The 13561-nt window shown below is 39.2% G+C and overlaps 1 protein-coding gene across 5 annotated transcripts in view; it reads right to left on the bottom strand.

Annotated features, from left to right (window-relative positions):
- The window catches only part of plce1 (phospholipase C, epsilon 1), an 80892-nt gene that overhangs the window by 66842 nt on the left and 489 nt on the right, over positions 1-13561 (bottom strand). For 4 of the 5 annotated variants that reach the window (XM_078278561.1, XM_078278563.1, XM_078278564.1 and 1 more), the window contains exons 2-3: positions 5667-5761; positions 222-608 (exon numbers count right to left, since the gene is read on the bottom strand). The gene's annotated coding sequence lies outside the window, so the exon portion shown is untranslated. The remainder of the gene's footprint in view (positions 1-221; positions 609-5666; positions 5762-13561) is intronic. The other variant, XM_078278562.1, reaches the window with a different exon arrangement.

The raw sequence follows: 13561 nt of genomic DNA, 5'->3' as shown, positions 1-13561 counted from the left end.
GACAGCATTGTTATGTTTATAACTCAGATGGTCTAGATGACTAATGGTAGCGAGTTTAGCCTGAATTGGCTCAAATATTTAAAATAATGTCTAACCTGTTTCAGCTAGGGGGGGGATTGAAGCTTGTTTCATCTTGTGATTGATTGACTGCATGAGTGACAGACTTACTACCATAATCAGTATCAAACCTTTTGTATTTTAGTTCAGTTCAAAATACTCACTTAGATGATGAAGGGAGAGCCGCCTCAGGTCATGCTACACAACAGTCCCAAGCTTCCTTTTCAATGCCAATGTGCCAACATGGTCATAGTCATGTACTGGGCGCAAATAATTACTTCAGCTTCCGGTGAACTCTTGAGAGACTAAGACAACATGTCCATACAGAGTGTGCTCTGTGTGCGTTTTGTGTGCGTGTTGCAGAAACAGAAGCTTGTGCAGCTGTACAAACCGCCAGATAGAGAACCCACGGAGGTGACCCTGGAGGGCCGAGGAATTTCCTTGATAGTACGGTTCACACTCACAACTTACAAGGCCATGTGTGTCCCTGTGTGCGCTAGCCCTGACTGGACCTGATATGTATCTGTGGCATAGTTACCCTCTTGCAGGCCCTGAGAAGAGAGAAAAAAGGAGAGAACACAGATGCACCAATCATTATTTACGTGGTTAATTAAGTCATTTCCATTGTAGTTTTAGTTCACAATAAAATGAATGTTACACTTTCATGCAATGTTCAACTTTCAAGCATATTCAAAGAAGATTGGGTGAGACAGCGAGAAGGTTCAAGACTGAGCAATACAAATATAATTCCTTCTGTGCTCTCTTCTTTCATCACATCAGCTTTCTTATCTATAACTATTCAACAAAATCACTGGACAGAGCACGAGCCATTGTGACTAAAACAACTGAAACAACAAATACTGAATTTCAGCGGGAAGGAAAAAATGAGGGAAGGAACCACACTCATTTTACACCCATAAAAACTACCAACCTTCTGGGGCAATAAGAATAAAACTATAAACAGCACATTTATCCCCATTTCCTGAGATGATGTATGGAGTGTAGGACGTGTTATGTGCTTGGTATAATTAAATAATGAAGTGTTTGGACTATCACCAGAATTGAATTCTTCAGTAATGTGTCTTGGAGAAACAGTGTGGATTAAAACCATAAGAAAACCTCAAGGGAGACATATCATCACCACACTACCAAAGTACTAATAATTAACAGCCTGCCATGTTGTCTAAAAAGTGGATCTCATATCTAGATTTCCCCCATTTATCTATCATCATGAACTTACATATTTTGGATAACTAGAATTTTACCTTTTGGATATAAAATGTCAGCCTTTTTCCAGGCACTGCAAGAAAAAGGCTAGGAGAATCATTAAGGATCAAAAACCACCCGGGTAACAGCCTTTTCTCCATGTTGAGGTCAGGAAGAAGGTACCGGATACACATGGCCAGCACTGAGAGGCTCAGGAGGAGCTTCTACCCTCAGGCCTTTAGGATCCTATTCGAGGACACTGCCTAACCCCGAAATTCCACCAACTGCGGAACGGCTGCAGAACGGCTCCGCTGCGTGTCGGCTCCGTGCGCTGCCGTCCTTCCATACCCACCAGGTCCGGATTTGTTGCGGTACGGCTGCGGCCATGACTGACAGCTGTAGTCACGAGGAGCCACGAGATCTCGCGAATTCACGTAGAATAGAACCACAAAACCAACAACAATTTGTTTCCATCCAGAGGAGTTAGAGGAGAAACAACTCTGTGCTGTGTTTTCAAGGTGTAGTGCAGGGAAATATGATCCACCCTGAGCACGGTGTATTTTATTTTGAAAATTCTGTTTCTGCAGTCAGTGGAAATACACACGGTGACTTTAATGGAAACCTATTGACTCTGCCGCCGTTCCGGAGCGGATCCGCAGACGTTCTGCAGCCGGTGGAAATTGGGGGTAACTGCCGCGCAGAGTTCACCGTCCTGAACTTTTGGCGGTAACCACCGGACGGCAGGAACCGCTTTTAAAAATTGTTTGCTTTTTGGAAAACGCTCTTGCAGGTAGGCGGTTGTCAGGGCGGGTGTCAGGGCGGTTGCCACGCGGCGGTATAAAACCAGCTTTAGATTAAAATATAAAACAAAATGAAAACAAAAATCCAGGTGGAAACAAACTTTCTGGATTCCAGAACGTGTGTGCAATCGTGATTAATTTGACTGTTATTAGTGTTAAATGTAACAACGTGCTTTGAGTTTTCAATGCTAGTAAATACGTACAAACTTTAAACAATCAAACACTGATACTACCCTAAACTTTCGTCCTCCTCCAACACAAACACTCGTTGATGTTATCAACGTATTTCATTTCAATTATCAGAAACAGCTTTTTTACTTTTGATATTGCAGCAATCTTGAAATACAAGACTCTTGTCTTTAATGAAAGCACATACTGTTAAAAAGACGGCAATTATGCAAACTCAGTAGAATGCCAGTTGGAAAAGAAGAAAGCTAACAATGCCTATGACACTAAACAGTCCACGTTCAGTGACTGGCTTTCATCACACAGCTCGACAATAAATAGGAAATGATGTCCTTTATCCAATATCTCAGAAAAAAACTGATTTCATTTCACGTATTCTGTCTAGATCAATCTAGCACACTGGTAGGATAATAAATAAGAGCTAGACAGAGACTAGTTAAGCACCATGCTTGCATGAAATAGATCAATAACAGACACATTCACCCACAACATGCACGCATACTAATTGTGTGGTTCTGGTATCGTCAACGGTGGCCAGCGATGTATAAATCCCAAAAAGTAGTGCCAGAAACCTCATAATTACAGCGACCACAGCCCTGAATTCCCTGCCAAAATGCGTGGGCTACTGTAGGAATGTGGTCTGACCCAGAGAGGGAGGACCAGCTACACTTTTAGTGTGGGAGAGAAAGACAAATACAAATAGGGAGGAAAGGGCTCAACTCATTGATCCTCAGTAAATCAAGCAGTCAAGGCATTCTTGTGCCCCCCCCCCCCACCCACACACACACACACACACACACACACACCAAGTTGTCTGTGTTGGATGTCTGCAGCCTCTTTTCAAGGCTCTGTGCTACATTCACACAGACAGAACTTGAGCCAAAGGGATGAAACAGACTCCATTCATGAGCTCACCCAACTTTCATACAACTTCCTCGTCTTTGCAGCTAAGCTGAGCTGTAGCCTTTTCAGAACACTGATTTGATACCTCAAAAAAAGTTAACCTTTGATAATAGGACATTCAGCGATGCCACTGCTTGACGTATGCTCATTTTGTTCATTGCTAGAACATTGTTTCACACATCTAAAATGGCATTGTGAATCAATGGAATCCAGCGGTATGTTTACAAAAACAAAACAGACCTGCATTGATCACTAGGCATCATTGTTGTTTTACTGGAGTTTATGAAACAGCTTTTAAAGTGTGAGCCACTTCTGTAATAAGAAATAAGAGACTAAAATCCCGAATTTCCCAGAAGCTAATAAACGTCAACTAAAAATGAAATTTTGGAGTAGGCCAGAGAAGGTGGTTACATTAAGTATTTTTATACAAAATGGACTTTAACAATCAATATAATGGAGCTAATAAAAAAGACCTCATGACAAAACATGCTAAACTAGTTAATGGAATGTAGTCGCTCATTCTTTTACCAAATTTTGCCTTCCCATTGAAAATGTAAACATTTGAATTAATATTACACATTACAATTGGCACATCAGCACTGCAAAAAAGCAGGTTTGGTGATCATGGGGTGCTCATAATATCTACCTTTAATAACCTATTGATCTGTCTTACATAAAAAAAAATCGAAAAATAATGAATTTCCCCTGCATAGTATCAATAAAGTTCATCTTATAGTATTTTATGAAATATAATTAATACCAAAACAAAACCCATAATTAAAAAGATGCAAACATGCAGGATATTAGCCCAAATAATTTGACTAACTAAAAGCTCCAAGGTAAATAATGGATTTCAATTTGTCAGTGGCACAATATACCTCTGACTATAACTGATACTGCATGACATGGGAGCATTTTGCCTTGAGCTACACTGCTGATTAAAAGGAGACACCTTACTCATGAGTCATATGCTGAAGAAAACACCTCAGACAAAATAGGACAATATTCACTGAGGGAAGAATCTCCACCGCGGCTGAGCAAATGAAAATCAAGGCAGTTTTCAGAAGTCCATGTCTTTATAAGCAAGTTATCAGAACTCATGTCAGATTACATTTTCTGAGAACTCTGTTCTTCACAATGGTGAGAGCCATTCAGATTCATAACAGTAAGACTCTCACCTGCATGTGTCACAGTCAACTAACAGGTCAAACCAGATATATCAAAAGTTGGCAAAGAATATGTTTAGCCACTACTATGTGACAGACAGTGTACAATATCTTCCCCCAATGCCTGTGTTATTGATGTCATTCACAAAACCCTAACCTTTTGGCTTCAAATCATAATTCCAATCATATCTTCTTCATATTTCTTGTACTGTGTACCTGTGCTGTCATACCTAGATTCCCAATTGCCTGAAATCATACATCAAGTTAGGCATGTATGATTTTTTACATGGGTGTAGTTATAAAAGAGAGATTAGCAACCGTAGCACAGGACAAGTCTTAGCAACTACTAGAATTGGGAGGAGCAATGAGAAACGAAAGTGCAGTGAAACTAAATTTGCAGACAAGATGCAATTAAAAAACATGGAAAACAACAAAGTTCTATTTGGGAACCATCTGTGTTCATCATCATCTGCTTCAGCTAAGGTTGTGGCTGTACATACTTAATGCTAGCTGTCACATTAAGGCTGATGTCATTTGGGGACACAAACAACCGACACACGACATATGTTAGGTCATGAACCTGTCCAATTATGGGTCAGGAGGGCGAGGCTAGCATAACATTCTGGCTACTCTAGGCAAGAAGTTGCATACTGCAGCTTTAAATCATGAAGCTATGTGCCTAGGGGCATGATAGACAGCTGTGCTTGCCATCAAGCTAATTTAAAAACACTCTGAAATTAGCAACAGGATAGCATTTCCACACTGTGGTTACTTAAAATGGAAGCATGTGGACCAAGCAAGGTTTGATATACAATGTGCTACAGCTGTTCAATTAGTCTAAGTAGACCTACTATGTGATTATTCCAAAAGGTGAAATTCACAAATACTGACTAGAGAACTGCTATTTACAAGAATGATCAAATGTCTGCAGTTAGTAAACCTAACAAACAACCACGCACACCCACCAAACACAGTTCAAAGTATCTCTTGTTATCAGCTGAACTGTGACCCTGACTAGGAAAGCAAATGGCGCTCTCAGGCTAAATCTTAGCCTTGGGCCAAAAACACAGACAGACAGACAGAGACACAGACACAGACAGAGACACAGACACACACACACACACACACACACACACGCCGGGAAACCAGGTCACACAGAGTGACAAGTGCACTGACCAAGAAAATCACTTGTTGTATTATATAAAATATTGTCTAACACATGGCACACATAATACCAGGCTTATTTTCCTAGACAATAGCTCAATGACAAAAAAAAAATTAAAAAAAAGATAGTCCTATAATAAGGTATATATAATTAGATTAGGTATATCTTAATGTTAATACTTACATTAATGTAGGCAAATCTCCTTGTAAAAAGTCCTGTTAATCTTATGCTCCAGGGTTTTTCAGGTGAATCAGAATTCCCGCTCACTAACTTGTCAACTGAGGGCAACAGAGAGGGAGAGTGAACGAGAGAGAGAGAGAGAGAGAGAGAGAGAGAGAGAGAGAGAGAGAGAGAGAGAGAGAGACATAAGGGATGGGCCTTTCACAGTTGGCCTGCAAGTTCAGCAGCCAAGCAGCCAATCAGAATGTGTTTTTTGACGTTTGTTGATATAAATGTGTTCCTTGACAGTCATCTGATCTGACTGACAGTTACAGCACACAACAAAGGACTGCAGTGAAACACATAACTCATTCAATTCATGACATAATTAGGAATGGTTTCTGTCCTAATGAGATACTGTATATCTATGTTGGTACTGTATTATACACACACTTTTTAAGAGTGATGATTAATCCTCAACATTATAGCAATAGTTCAACATTTTAAGAAATGTTTTTTTTTTTTAAGTTGCCATTTTAGAGAGGGGTTTATGTTTACGTTTTGTCGTCGACCCATGAACCAGCGGAGACTTAAACTATAGCACATATGCTCTTCGTTGTATTTTAGACTATCCTAAACAGGCTGAATTATCTGAATTTAAGGAATATTAAAAAATACTTGAGGAAATAATTTCTTTCAAAAATGGCAGAAGTTTGAACATGGGCTTGTATACTGCTTTTAAGGAGCTTGTATACTTCAATAGAAGCCCAGGAAAACTGTGATCTAAGACGCACTACTGGAAAAACCTGATTAAATAAGGAGTTGTCTGCTCATCGTGCTTTAAAAGAGAAATGTTACCAACATTATCCGTGCTGCAATAAAGTGTAACACATGTTGATGAGAGCAAAAGGGGATGATCTCAGCACCTCTGACAGTCCTGAAGAAACGGGATATAATCAGAATCAGATGGTGAACAACCAAACTGTATTATATTTGTTTTGTATTTGTGGGTGTACGTCTGTTGTTTCTTAATTTTTCTCAAAAGGGTATTTCCTAACTGCCACACATCGAAAATGACGTACAGTATAATTAGTTTTGGAGCTTACACCACGTAATAAAAATGTTGCTTTTACATGCAAGGCATGTTACAGTATAAGTGGTGCAGTGTGACATTCACAGATCGACATCAGTGAAGTCTCAAGTTTTACTAGTGACTTTAAGTATACTATTCATCCTGCACATATACTTTTTCTTACTACTCTTATAATGTTACCACACTGTACTATACTGTACATATCTGTCTATATGGTTCATACAGAATATCCGTATTTACTCTGTTTTTCTTATTTTATATTCTGCTAATACACTGCATATATCTAGCCTATATTATTCTTACTACTATTATAATGTCACTGCTACTACATTGCACATATCTGTACATGTTGTTCATACATTGTTCATATTACATAGCCATATTTATTCTGCTCTTATAACACTGCAACATAGTTCTTGTCCTGCCTGTGCACCACCTGTCTATACTTTGTATATCACATTGCACTTCTCTGCTTTTTTTGCAGTTGTGGTTGGACGCAAACTGCATTTCGTTGTCTTTGTACTTGTACTCTGCACAATGACAATAACGTTGAATCTAATCTAATCTCAATTTTAAGAGCATCTCAAGGCCATGAAGTGAAAATATCAATGACTGTCACATTATCAAAATTACAATTTTATGACAAATGTGTTTTATAACCTTTGTTCAGTGGTGGTGAAAGGCCACTACACTGGCACCATTAATGGCCTCAGAGGTAGAGATACATGCCGACACTGAACAGTAACTTAAATGAGGCGAGGACTCTAATGTGATGTCACTGTATTTTGAAGGATGTATAAGTAGGAAACTTTTAACATGTTCGCCTAAAGCACTTCATAAACAAATGGTAGATAACGGCTATATTTGAATCCAAATCTGACCCATTTCTAAAGCAGACCACAGTTGTTGTTGTTTTGTTTTTTTTAAGTTGAGACATTCAACCACTTACTGAAATTATGGATGTGAACACTAATGCCCCATGTGTAATAACCTCATGGGTGGTCAATTAAAATGAGTAACAAGTTGTTATAATGAGTTTGTGTCTGTGTCTCAGGATCGAAAGAGTTTTTGAACCTGTCCTAAATCATTGTTTTTCCCACTAACAGGAGGCCTTCGTGCTTACATAAAAGCCTTTTTTCTAATGTTCATTCACGAGGGATTATTTCACAACTCATCCAAACGATGACTCATGGCCTGGTATGTGATTAGGTCCAACTTCACAGGGAGTGCAGGAAAGTAGAGCCAATCAGTGAGGTAGAAAGCAGCCCCAATAATTACTGGCAGTAACCTTTAATTGTTAAGCTTACTTTGATACCTCACAGTCAGTGGATAAGGAAAGTAAAATAGAGAGTAAATGACATTAAAAATATATTTACATTTATAATACTTATCCTCCTGAGCCTCCAAAATACTCCACTAAATACTTCATACTAAGATTTGGCATTGGATCTTTAGCATTCCACCAGCATTATAAGCAGGTCAGGGGGAGAAGGAATCCCCTTCTCTGTTGTGTAGGGGCCACGGGGAAATAAAGTACAATAGAGCGACGCTCCAACTGGTGTCACCCAACTGCAACGAAACAGTCACGCGGTGAAAACACAGATTTCAATTAGATTATCTTTTCAGTCACGGATGCTTTGGTGATGCCTAAGAAAGTGCCAAAAACTAACTAATTTGAATTCCATTCACGATCTAAGAACAACAAGACTAGCAAGAAGGGGAAATAAGGAAAAAACGATCCCGTAGAAAGAATATACGTGTACGTTAGAGAACATTAATGCAACTAGGGACGCACTGGTAACATACTTGGTACTGCCATCAGTCTTAATCTAGCCTCAACCACTGAATTGGGTATTGGAAAAAAATAAACTTACATCAAATGTTAACTATTGGTAAATACTCCCTGGAACGATATAAAAATTCTAAACAAAACTACTAAGACAACAGTAACCGGTGAAGAAGAACTTTTGACTATTTATGCATCATGCTCTTTGATGGGCATCCAAGCCACAGTGCACACTGCACAGTGATGGCTTATTAAGAGCTCTGGGCATACTAAAGAAGAATATGAATCACGCTGGATAAAAGGTATTGGAGATTGTGTGTATTGGAAATCAAATCGTGGTAAAGAGCCAGTAAAAGAAAATCCTGCAGAGTGCCCTTTAAATCTTCAGTATTATAACGCACGCTTCATGAAAAGCCCCCCCCCCCCATCCCTCTCTCTAACACAGGGGGTCAGAGAAGAAAAGACGCATCATATGACTACAATAGAATTACATTCCTTAAACGGGTCACCGTTGAAAAGAAACGGACATATGTTACCATGCAGTACAAGTCCTAGCCTAGATAAGGGAGAGGTCCGTGCAGCTGGGAAGTTAAAAAGTGCTATAGAATATAAGGGGAAAATCCACTAATAAAAACAAAAGTCATGTGAATCTTTCTGATTACAAAATATGTAAGTTATATATTAAGTTGAATTTTTGCATTATTGTCCAAACGACTGAGGGATCTGGCTGAGCGCTAATTGGACCAGGTTAATATTCAAACCTTTTGTCAGGCCGCCATTGCAAATAAGGACATGTTCTTGACTTGCCTGAATGAATAAAAGGTGAAATCAATTTAAGATAATAAAACTATCATGGTTTCTGTGTCAACCCATCCCAAACCTGAACCACTGAAGCATTGAATGAGTCGCAACGCTGCAAATACCTGATTTTTATTCAAAATCATCTAAATCCACCTTGAATATTTAAAGTTTTAACCATCCGACATTAACCGCAAATTGTAGATTTCTTCTCATTAATTACACATTGGAGTCAGGCAGCCATCAACAACAATCAGTCAATCCATTTTTACTGCAGTAACCAGTAAACGGTGCCTTGAATCCCAACGTAAGTGAAAGGTGGAGCAAATTCAAAGAGCTGGAATTGGCCCAGACCCAGTGGGTCGAACCCAGCCAGCATTGGGCAGAGAATCACAGCTCAAGTGAGTAACAACAGATGAAAAACGGCGTTCCATCTGATGGCCTGTTCAATTTCTGTGAAGAAATCCTAGCTGAATGGAATCTGTACTTTATCCATATAACCAACCATATAAAACAGGATGGCATCCCCTTATTAGGAGAATTTGAAGTATGTATACCCTTCATTTGAAGGTAGTTTTATTACATTTTTGGGTTGGGACCTTGAGTTGCCCCATTTTGGCCTCCTGGACAGCATGGTTCTTTTTTTTTTTTTATAATAAATGAGGCGATGTGAAACCTGCACACCCTGAAATTCTTAAACACTGATGTGTCAGGAAAGATCAAGGCTATTCATGTAGATTCAAACCAGCCACCAGGACAGCTCATGAATACTGAAACAACTACGCTAAAGATTTAGGCGAAAGAAAACTATCCGCCATCCCATTACCAACTTGCATCGCCCTGGAGACAATACTGATTCCATCAGAATCAGACAGACAGTGAAAAAAGCAAAAAAATAAAAAATAAAGTTAAATGGATGAAACATCAACCTGCAAGCTGTAGCAGGTTACCTTTCATTCTCAACACTCTCCCTCTGCCAGTAACAAAGTGAGAGGCTGGTTACGCTGGGAACAGTACTGCAAACAGAACAGACTTTTCATGCGAGGGACCTGGAGAACATATGGCATTGATTAGAGGGCAGGGCAGAGAGAGACGCCAGTGGAAAGTGCACAGAATGAGAGAGGGGGGGGGGGGCTCTATGTGTGTGTGTGAGAGTATCTGTTTGTCCATGCATTACATGTAGTGTAACAACAGAGGAAGAGGGCTGACTCAAGAAGGGGTGACTGTATCTTCACAGTGGATGTGTGTGTGTGTGTGTGTGTGTGTGTGTGTGTGTGTGTGTGTGTGTGTGTGTGTGTGTGTGTGTGTGTGAGCTAAGGCATAACAAAAGTGGCCCACGCCAGTAGAAAAGATGGTGAGCTCAGTCCATGTCACACTGGTGCAAAACCTTCACTGTGACCATTAGACCATTATCAGTTAGAGGTTTTTCATATAACATACAACATACATATTTATTTCAAGAATGTCATAAAAGTTTTGAGGATAGACTAAATATTATGTAAGCATATGGCGACCACAGAATGTATGCCTTAGCCCAAAGATCTTCAACGGGGGGTCCGGGCCCCTAAGGGGTCCTCAGAGTAGCTGCAGGGCGGCCGCCAAATTATTGTTTGATGGTTTATGTCTGAAAATATACATTATTATATGCATGAATCCAACATATTATCAGTAAAGATAAAAAAAAAAAAAAAATGTAACGTTCAAAACATTGATGATAGGCTTACTGGCCTACAGCTAAGGTAGCCATCCACAGATACAGTTAAGCTTAAGGATTTACTGTGCCACATTATAACATTAAAACATGATGTATAAATATGCAAATATGCCAACACATTTTATTTTAAAAGCTTAGTATTGTATGCACCATAAAAAGGTATGTGTATAGACATTAGGCCGCCCTACACATTATTGTAGGTCCAGTTTATTATGCAACTACATTTTATACAATATACGTAGTAAGGGGTCCCTGCTCCATCTCTCTTTCAGCTACTGGGTCTTTGGCTTAAAAAACGTTGTAGAGCCCTGCCTTAGCCTAACCACAATCAAGATTTTATTTATTTCTTAGTATATTTTTTAGGAAATGTTGGCCTTTATTCGATAGGACAGCTGAAGACAGGAAAGGGGGGAGAGAGAGAGAGAGAGAGAGAGAGAGAGAGAGAGGGAATTACATGCAGCAAAGGTAAAATAACAGTAGCTATTGATTGATGTAAGAATTGAAATGCAGCCTTTAGCTCCTTTAATAATGCGGGCAAACAATTTGGAATATGAAAGAAGAGAGACAAATTGTATTTAAACACCAAATGAGAGGAATGCAGCTATGACAGAAAGTCTACTGCCAGTGGCCACAAACAGAGCAGACCCCCTAAGGTCCCCTGTGGAGTTATGACCACTAGCAGCACTATGGAGCAATGTTTTTACTAGTTGCACACTAGGATGAGCCGAGCACACACATGCGTGTGCAAATACACAGAAAGCGCAATACACATTCCCGCCACTGGTTTCGCGCCATCCTGCTGAATTGGAGGAGGTTAAACACAAATAAGCATTAGAAACAATGCAGGATTAAACATATCCAAAACATTTGACATTGAAACGCATCCAGCACGTTTTTAAGACCTCAAGGATTTGCGCAATACATTTGGGCGAGAAACAATAAACATCGGCTAACTTTTGTTATTAGGGCACCTTCAATTTCTAAACACAGGTAATCATCAAAGTGCAGCATTGGCTTGAGAAGCATAAAGCAAAAAGAGTGCATTTCCACAATTGCTCAATGTTTAAAGGTCAAAGGTTAAAATTATCGCCACAATTAATGCTCTTCCAACACCAGACACTGAACAATCTGTGATGTCATCAAGACAAAGTCTGCAGCTGCTCCACAGCTGACCAAATGGGAAGCACCTACTGGAGTTTCTGGAAAGAAGGATGCCCTAATGCAGATAACACTGGGTTTCTGCAGGTTTCAACAAGTCAAATGTAGGACTTATTAAGACCTTTATGGATGAAATGTAAGACCTATATCACAACATAAAAGTACAACGAAATGCAGAGTCACAAAAGTCCTTTTCAACTAAAATTGAACAAAAGCGACACAGAGTAATAATGATCTGTACATATACAGCAAATTACACCACAGAATAAAAAATAAATAAAAAACATTTCAATGAGCATTAGAGGTAGCGTTACATGGACATAGGAACATTTAAGACCTGTTTAAAATTATTGAAGACCTAGAATACTTTTGTGAATTTAAGACTTTTTATGGCCTAATATTTTGATTTTAAAATTTTAGACATTTTTTAGACTTTTTAAAGACTCCGCGGAAACCCTGTAACAGCAAGTCCAACCAGTCTCCCATCCCTGTCAAGACATCACCACGCCTTCTCTCCAACTGCCGATTCACAATATACCGTGACACATAATAACTGAAAGTTGAATGAATATGCACTACGCAAACATTATCAATGGGGGTGCACAATTCAGAAAATGTCACGATTCGATATCGATTTTTAGGCTTGCGGTTCGATTCAAAATCGATTTTCGATTCAAAAACAATTCTCGATTCAAAAAACGATTCACAGTATGTAAATGTAGTTACTTTCCCCATGTAATTGCAGTAGACATTCAATTTAAAAAAAATTAAATTATCAATTTGTGCAGAAGTAAAACCCTTAACACAGATAATTATCCAGTCTGTAAAAAACATTGCGTGTTAACCACAGTATTATCTCGAGTGTCTTTTCTCCTTGTGGCCTCTCACTTTGCACTGTAAATATGGCCTTGTTATAGTGTGTGTCAGACGGTCATATCGACTGCATTTTTTTCAAATAAGTTGCCCATGTGAACCACAGACACAAGGCAGACTTCCTGCTCTTCTGTTAGCGATTCTGATCTGGATCTGATTCTTATGAGCTGTATTTCACTTTTCACAGTTTAAAGCAACATTCGCTGCAACATCACATACAAAAGGGTTAAAGGTCACAGTGCCCAAAGGATGTCTGGTCGACTCTTCCTAAGTAAACATAGCCTGACCTGTCAACCTAAAAAACTAAACATGCGGCAGTGCACACACAACTTTAAGGTGCTAACGTTAGCAGCTTAGGCAAAAAGAAATCCCATTTACCTTAATTTTTGCCAGTATTCGATGTCAATAAACACAAACAACTCGGTCAGTGATACAGCCTTCATAAATAACAATGAACCTCGGAGTAAGCACCATTATCTGTCAAACCATGACATATA

The sequence above is a fragment of the Sander vitreus genome, chromosome 21, assembly GCF_031162955.1.
Source record: "Sander vitreus isolate 19-12246 chromosome 21, sanVit1, whole genome shotgun sequence".
NCBI lineage: Eukaryota > Metazoa > Chordata > Actinopteri > Perciformes > Percidae > Sander > Sander vitreus.
The sequence above is the reverse complement of the archived record's forward strand: the minus strand, read 5'-3'. Positions and strand labels throughout refer to the sequence as shown.